Source organism: Polistes canadensis, unplaced genomic scaffold (genome assembly GCF_001313835.1).
Source record: "Polistes canadensis isolate GaletaPanama2010 unplaced genomic scaffold, ASM131383v1 scaffold_14, whole genome shotgun sequence".
Classification (NCBI taxonomy): Eukaryota; Metazoa; Arthropoda; class Insecta; order Hymenoptera; family Vespidae; genus Polistes; species Polistes canadensis.
Genome location: NW_014569561.1, coordinates 250633 through 257909, shown reverse-complemented (window position 1 = coordinate 257909; position 7277 = coordinate 250633).

Sequence of the window (7277 nt, the reverse complement as noted above, 5' to 3'; positions counted from 1 at the left end):
TAATTTTTAGAACGAAACCTCTCCGACTGCACATAATGCCGGGAATACAATTGGAAAATCGATCGGGAGTCGATCTTTCCCCCGATAATTTTACTTTTGGACCTTCGTTATCATTCGCTCGTAATCATTTTCCCTGACAATCGGTTTCGTCTAATTATCGATTTTAATTCCTATACGAATGTTGTTCTTTTCGTTTCGGTTCACGTAAATATGATAATCGCGCACCAATGCAAAGTTCAAAATGCAAATTTGTCGAGATACCAAAAACATGGACAATTTTAAGTATTATTGTATTGTATATCGAGTTAAACGCGTTCGACCGCCAATAACCAACCATCTGTTTGACCGTTCTTCCAATCGGTCGACTTTTGTCTCGGTTTTCGACTCGGCAGCTGTTACTCACGAAACTTTTCCTGCCATAATCTTCGTTCGCGATGCAATTCTTTTGTCAGAAAAAGAAATGAACACAGAAACGAGTACGTATACTATCTTTCTGGCGTGATTCGATAAAAGCATCGAAATCTAATCGAAGATTAGATACCCTAGGCGACAGCTAGAACAATTAGGGCAATCCTATCGCGATCCGTGACGAAAGTCAAGGGACTATTCTAGTTACCCCGCAACCACCCTTAATCTTCTTCCTTCTCTCTATCCATCTCGCGCGTCGAGGGCATCTAACACGATGGTTTAGCTACGAACGGGTCGTTCGTTTCTACCTCGTGCCACGACCCGACGCGTGCCACCATAACGCACCCCTTAATAATATTAAAACCTTTAACGGCCGAGTAGTTGTCTCCCTTTCTCAAGACGTGAATTAAATAACTAATTCTTGATATACCTAATGGTAAACGCGAATGCGAATAATTTTATTAACACGAAGAGTAATTATATGTATGTATAACGAGAGGAATAATATTCCAATCTAAAGAAATTCCGATCTCTTTTCCAAGCTCGAATTTTCACACATTTCTACCCCTTGGAATAAACTTTTGCGCCTCTTATCTTAAATAATCCTAAGTCACATTGGTAAGATCGGTGCATCCCTCTCGCTAGTATTCGTTACATCCATAGATCGAAATTACACTCTTTCACGCTCGTTGCATCCCGAAACTACAAATCTTCCCCTTGGAGAATTTTCGGGGGTCAGATCGACTGAAGGAGGAATATATAGTGATAGATATAAGAGAGAGAGATAGAGATAGAGAGAGAGAGAGAGAGAGAGCGGACGCGTGTCTCGTTCGCGGGACAAATTGTTTGGGCCGAGTCAGTTAGTCGTGCCACAATGGAGTGGCACTTGGCACAAGGAGAGGAAGCTCACCGAGTCTGCCACCGCCTCCCTCGTTACATTACATTACATTTATCTCTCATCCGAAAGCTTTTATCCCTCCGTTCTCCGTCCTCGTCCCGTCCTCGTTTTCTCTGGTAACCATGGAAACTCCGCTTGGTTTGCCACGTGGCTCGGGTGCCGACGCGCCACCCCCTTCTCTTCTCGCCGAGAAGATTCGTGTTTCCCGTGGGGGCGGAGGGTGCGTTCTCGGTCCTTTCATTCTGGAAGCCACGCGACAACAAATTCGCAACACCGACGATAGGGAGCTGCTGCTTTTATTACCGCTACATCTCTTCTTCCACTTCGCTTACCAATTATAAGATTCTAATCGAAAGATCATATCGCTTCTTGTATTCCTAATATTGTTAATGCCATTCCAATAAGAATCCTGAGGATAAAGGTGAAAGGATATAAAAATCTTGTTAGTTATTTAAGAGTAAAATCTTATTTAGGGACGGAAACGATCCTTTCCTGTTAAATCCTTTGACGCGTTTTAGCATCGAAACGAAAGCACCTTTAAATGCCAAAAGTCTGAATATTTGAAGTGGACCTATTTTGAGAAAACTTGCTTCCTAGTGTCACGTCTTTTTACTTGTCACGATAGAATGACGAGATCCGTCATTATTTCCTAAAATCGCTTCTCTCGAAATCTCTTTCTTTTTTTCCCGTGAATAACGACGGCGGGAGTAGTCTGTAATCCGTGCGGCATTTAAATTGCTCGTGGCCATCGAAAAAAGGAAAGAAAAGAAAGATAATAAGAAGGAGGGAGAGAGAAAGAAACTGGAGCAGGTGCCCCGATTCGATCGCTGTGTTTCCCGTTCGGCATTATATTGATCGATGTGTATCACAGACCAAGATTATGATTTCATTCAAAGCAAAAGCGCGTCCATTTGACGACGCGATATTTTAATAAACTGTAAACGATTTAAACGCGACACGGTTAAATGCGAGAAACGTTTAAATCTCCCAAGACTTATGTTATCGTACTTTAACTAAATTACGAGCTCTTCGGCAAGGTTATCATCTCGTGATAATAATTGGAATTTAGCATCGTACGGGTTATCCGCGTCGATTTTTGTCGAGCTTTAAAACAAGCCCGAGTCGTTGCTCGGTTTATGGATAGACACGTCAAGCGAAAAGCAGGTGCAACTCGGCAAGGTTTTCGGTATTTCGCCGGCACCCGCCTTTAATGACCGCAATTATAGTTCACTTAGGGGTGATCTCCGAGTCGATGATCGTCAGGGACGAGTACGAATTAGGCGCTCGAGTTGAAAGGACACACCGAACGATCTTCGTCGTTAGCATGCTTCCTGAACGCAATTTGACGATCATTTTCACATTGCCATTTGATGCACCTTTCTCCCTTTGGTACACTTATCTTCTCTTCGCTTCCCTTCTCTCTATATGTCTCTTAATGTCTTCATAAAACCCACACGATTTCAAACTCCTTCTTGTCCCGTCGTCTTTCCTTTTTTGTTCCATGAAATGCCACGGACCATGATACATTAAAAGGAGATCGTTAAAATTATCACGATATTATTAAGCCCTCTGGTCTCTCGGCTCTTTAGATGTTGGAAAGCCTCGTCGTTATTCTACTAGCAAGAACACCTTTCTGGAAACATTAATTCCTTTACTCTGTTGTGGGTAGTATAGCTGACACACCACGAAACCAGTCGGTTCGCAACCTTCCTTTATCCGTTTTGGTCGCTAACTCCTCCACCTCCTCCTCCTCACCGGAGCCTAAACTCGACCACGAACATTTCCGTGAAAGATTTTGTTCGGGATATCGGTATAGACACGATACAACTATAGACACGTTCCGCGGTTTTACAGCTTGGTTGGTTCATTTACAAAGTATCTTTCAGATCCTTATCCGAGAAACGATAAAAGCTCAAGTATCATTAGTCAGAAAGAGCCAAGTTTATTGGCCCGTACAGGTAAGGACCATTTGGATTCCAAACACTTGTAGATGCGGTAAGCGATTGTGTCAGGTAGGCCGATAAGTCGACTAATTATCGGGACGTCCGTGCTTCCTCGAGCTGGAGCAACGGCAGCAACAACTTTGGAATTTCACCGGATACGATCAACCGGTATTCTCGATTTATTAACTGCTAGAGAGAGAATCCTTTTCTTTTCCTCCTCTTTTTGTCCACTTCCCCATCTCTCTCTCTTTCTCTGCCTTTCCGAAGGATTAACCAGCAACATCTTGGAACCAGTTGTTAGATCCACGAGCGATAAGAATCGATCCGTCCTGATCCGACAAACTTGTCGCAGTTCACACCTTTCAACGCCTTTTTCAATCCGACCTAATTTTCCGATCGAATTTCAAAAAAGATGCGCCCCTTACACGCAACCAGATATCCATCTATATTCTAAGCATTTTAACTTAACCGTCTCCTGAAAAAGGGAATAAGCGTTTTTTCGAATCCGTCACTAATCGTTTAGTTGTCAAAGGAAATAAAAAAATCTCATCGGGAGTGTGTACCATTTCTAAAGAAAAAGCCATTTCATGTGTATCGATGGAACATGGAACGATTAATGCTCGTACTTGCACAGGATACGGATTGGATCGGTTTGCATCTATTTACATCGGTTCGTTGGGTGGACGTGGCTGTCGTGTTCGACTATCGGTTAGAATCAACGCGCATCACGCAACGCTAATTTGTCTTCGATTGCCCGGTTCGTTCTGGCAGTTTCTGGCGTGGGAGATTCCTCGTCCTCTGTTTCTTCTTCATCGAGCTATCTCTTTCTTCCTTTGGCATGTATCTTGTCATCCCTCTCCATCATTCTCTGAGTCCTTTTTTAACGTAGTCTTAAACTTTCTACGGTTTGCTCGTCGACCTTCATCCTTTTTCATCTTATTCTCATCTTTCTTTTCTTGCTCATCTTCATTCTCTCTTACACGGAGAAGAGATTGCAAACGGCGGGCAAACGAATATCGCGGGTCATCACCAAGTTCGCGTTTCGTAATGACCGCGTCATAAATAACGTTTGTTTCAATGTTAATCTGCGGCTCGGATCAAATCTAATAAAAGTACAGAGGCGACGCGGAGCAATGCCGATGGCGATTGCCTCTTCTCGTCTTCTCTCTACGAACGAACGAACGGAGGAGGAGGAGGAGGAGGAGGAGAAGCTTCTCTCCACGAAGCAAGAAAGAGAAAACCAGCCAGAGTTGAGATGAGCGAAAGAAAGACGAAGGAGAGAAGGGCTCCTCGGCATTGTTCGCGGCCGCTCGCTCGTGACTCTTGCGACCCGGATGACCCCTAGCCTCAATTACCTCAGACACATCCGCCCGCTCACCCCTTTCCTCTCTCTCTTTCTCTATCCTCCTACCCATCCCCCTCACCCTCACCCTCACCCTTCTTCGACCCCCACCATTTCTTTTCTCGTACCTTCACCGTCCATCCGTGTCTCGTCTTCGTTTCCTTCACGAACAACACATGCATCCTTTTTCAACGGAGCCTTCTTCTCTCCTTCGATACTCCTTCGAGCGAGGCAAACCTTTCGAAGGGCCATCGTGATCGCAACGATCACCGTGATACTAAAATAAGTTAGCTTTAGCTTCCTCCGCTTTTATCGTCGAGACTAGCCTCGACTTCGATAGCATTTTTAATCCTTTCTTCGGTGTTCCTCCGAGTCCTCCTTTTAAACTCGGGACAAATTCGATGGAACTAAACTAAGGGTAGAAACGCAGAGAAGTGCATCGGAAATGCAATCCCAAGTGAATTATAACCACTCGATCGGAGTTTACCTACCAAATGTCGATGATTCTTGCTTGGACCGCTTCCATGTATTTTGTCATTTGAAAATAAAATGCCGTGATTCGGCACGACTTCGTGGTAAGATGCACGAAGAGCGAGTCACACGATAGCGCACGACTCGAGTCTGATTTTTTAGCAACATAGCCTTATTCTACGTCCGTTCGATCGCGTGGATTGTGAATTATCGGGTTCCTGTTAGTTGCGTGTCGAGTCTTTACACACACCCTGCTCGAACGAGTCTTCTCTTCACGACAGGACAATTGGCTTCGTTTCCTGATATAGTTTGCGCCTTTCCAAGTGTAACGAACGAAGGAGTCGTGTTCTCGATCCGGTCTTCCGCGATATAACTTTCTTTACAAAATTTCATTGACAATCGAACCGCGTTTGAGTAATCAATATTTTTTTTCTCAAATTTGCGAAATCAACCTGCCGAGGTCGCAAAGTGTTCGCAAAGTTCATTTGACTCGTAAAAGAATAATATACAGCGAACAGTTAGTTCCCATAAAGCGTAGTCATCGGGACTCGGTCGACGCAATTTGGCAATTTCCTTTCTGCCAACACCGATTGCCGTCGATCGGTAAGCTTCGAGGCTCGATTTAAATCTTTCGAAAGATCCAGCGGTCAGTTGATTCGGTCACGCTTCTCCTCCGGTTACCTCCCTCTCACCCACCCCCGTTCGAGCAACTAATACAGAGATAGAAGCAGCACAGCTCGGCATACTCACAGTTTATCCCTCGTACTCGTTCCATCCACCCGCATACCCGAGTCTATCAGGAATACACGTAGAGTTACATACACGTATATCGCGGAAAGGAGATAGTAGCCAGAAGCGGTAGAAGAGAGAGAGTGAGAGAGGGGGTGAGGGGGGAGGAAGAGAAAGAGGGAAAAGGGTGGGAAGTCGAGTTGCTCGCTTCATAGCCGGCACACAATGGGATCAATATCCCGCTGGGGGATAAACCCCATAATCCCCTGGCATTTGTAGGCCACCTGCAGTCGAGCGTTTCGTCACGGACTCGCCGCACGTTTTCCTCGGTGTCACCCAACCGTCCGGATCATTCCAAATATTTAGACAACGCGCTCGGCCCGCGACTCCTCATTGTCCACAGATCCTCGTAGATTCTTTCAATTCAGCGCCAATTCCCTCGTCTTATTTTTTTTCTTTCCCTTTAGAAAGCAACAACTACGCTTATTTGGCCTTTACAATCGATTCACTTCATATACTTATGGATTCACATCATCCGGGCTCGATGTTGAGAGAAACGGGGTGGAGCTGTCTTTCCTGACTCGTTGTCGTCGTCGTTTCATAGTCAAGGTCGAACAGATTTGTGGTAAACGAGGAACGACAGTTCGCCTTGTCAAGCTATGATCGACGAGCTATTCTCTTGCGAGATTTTGGGAATAGGCTAGAGATGAAGAGAAACAAGGATCTCAATCGATCATGAGGCCCGCTCGAAAGACGAGACAGCTTCTCGAACGAGGGATTACGTGGAGAAGTCGAGGGTCAATGAGGTCCGACTGACTCTCTTCTATCCTTGTGACGTGTCTCCAAGGTATCGCACAGGCCCGCGTAAACCACCATAGCTTGTAACCTCTTTCTAAACAGCGAAAAACTCTGAGGGAGGGCTAACATTTTCGTTTACAATGCCAACCGTACGGTTCTTTTCAAGAGGGATACAAAGTATTTTCCTCTTCTTTTCTTCGGACTGCGTCACGTCAAAAGTTATCCGCGTAACATTGAACATTTGACGTTTCGTCCCGGAATTCATCGCGAAAAACCTTTTAAACTTTCCAATATTATTTCTTTTTTTTTTCCCCAGTCACGTCGAGTCCTTTTCTCGTTCTCATTCCCTCCGGAGAACGGTGTTCTTTGTACGGAAGATCGAGAGAAAAAAAAAACCATTGGGGAATATTTGGTCGGCAAAATGGTCACAAATCTTAACTGCGTCAAACACGCGTAAATCACGCGGTAACCTTACCCTTTCGTTTCTTCGATCGGGACTCCTTACCTTTATGCGCGTCTCTCTCTCTCTCTCTCTCTCTCTCTCTCTCTCTCTCTCTTTGTCAAGTCAAATTAATATGGTAAAAGTTTTGATTGTAACGATATCGCATAAGGATTAGATATAGAGACGTAGAGAATATTCTATTCGCCGTGGTTCATGGCAGCTTCTGAATAGCCGTTAGAGAATGCG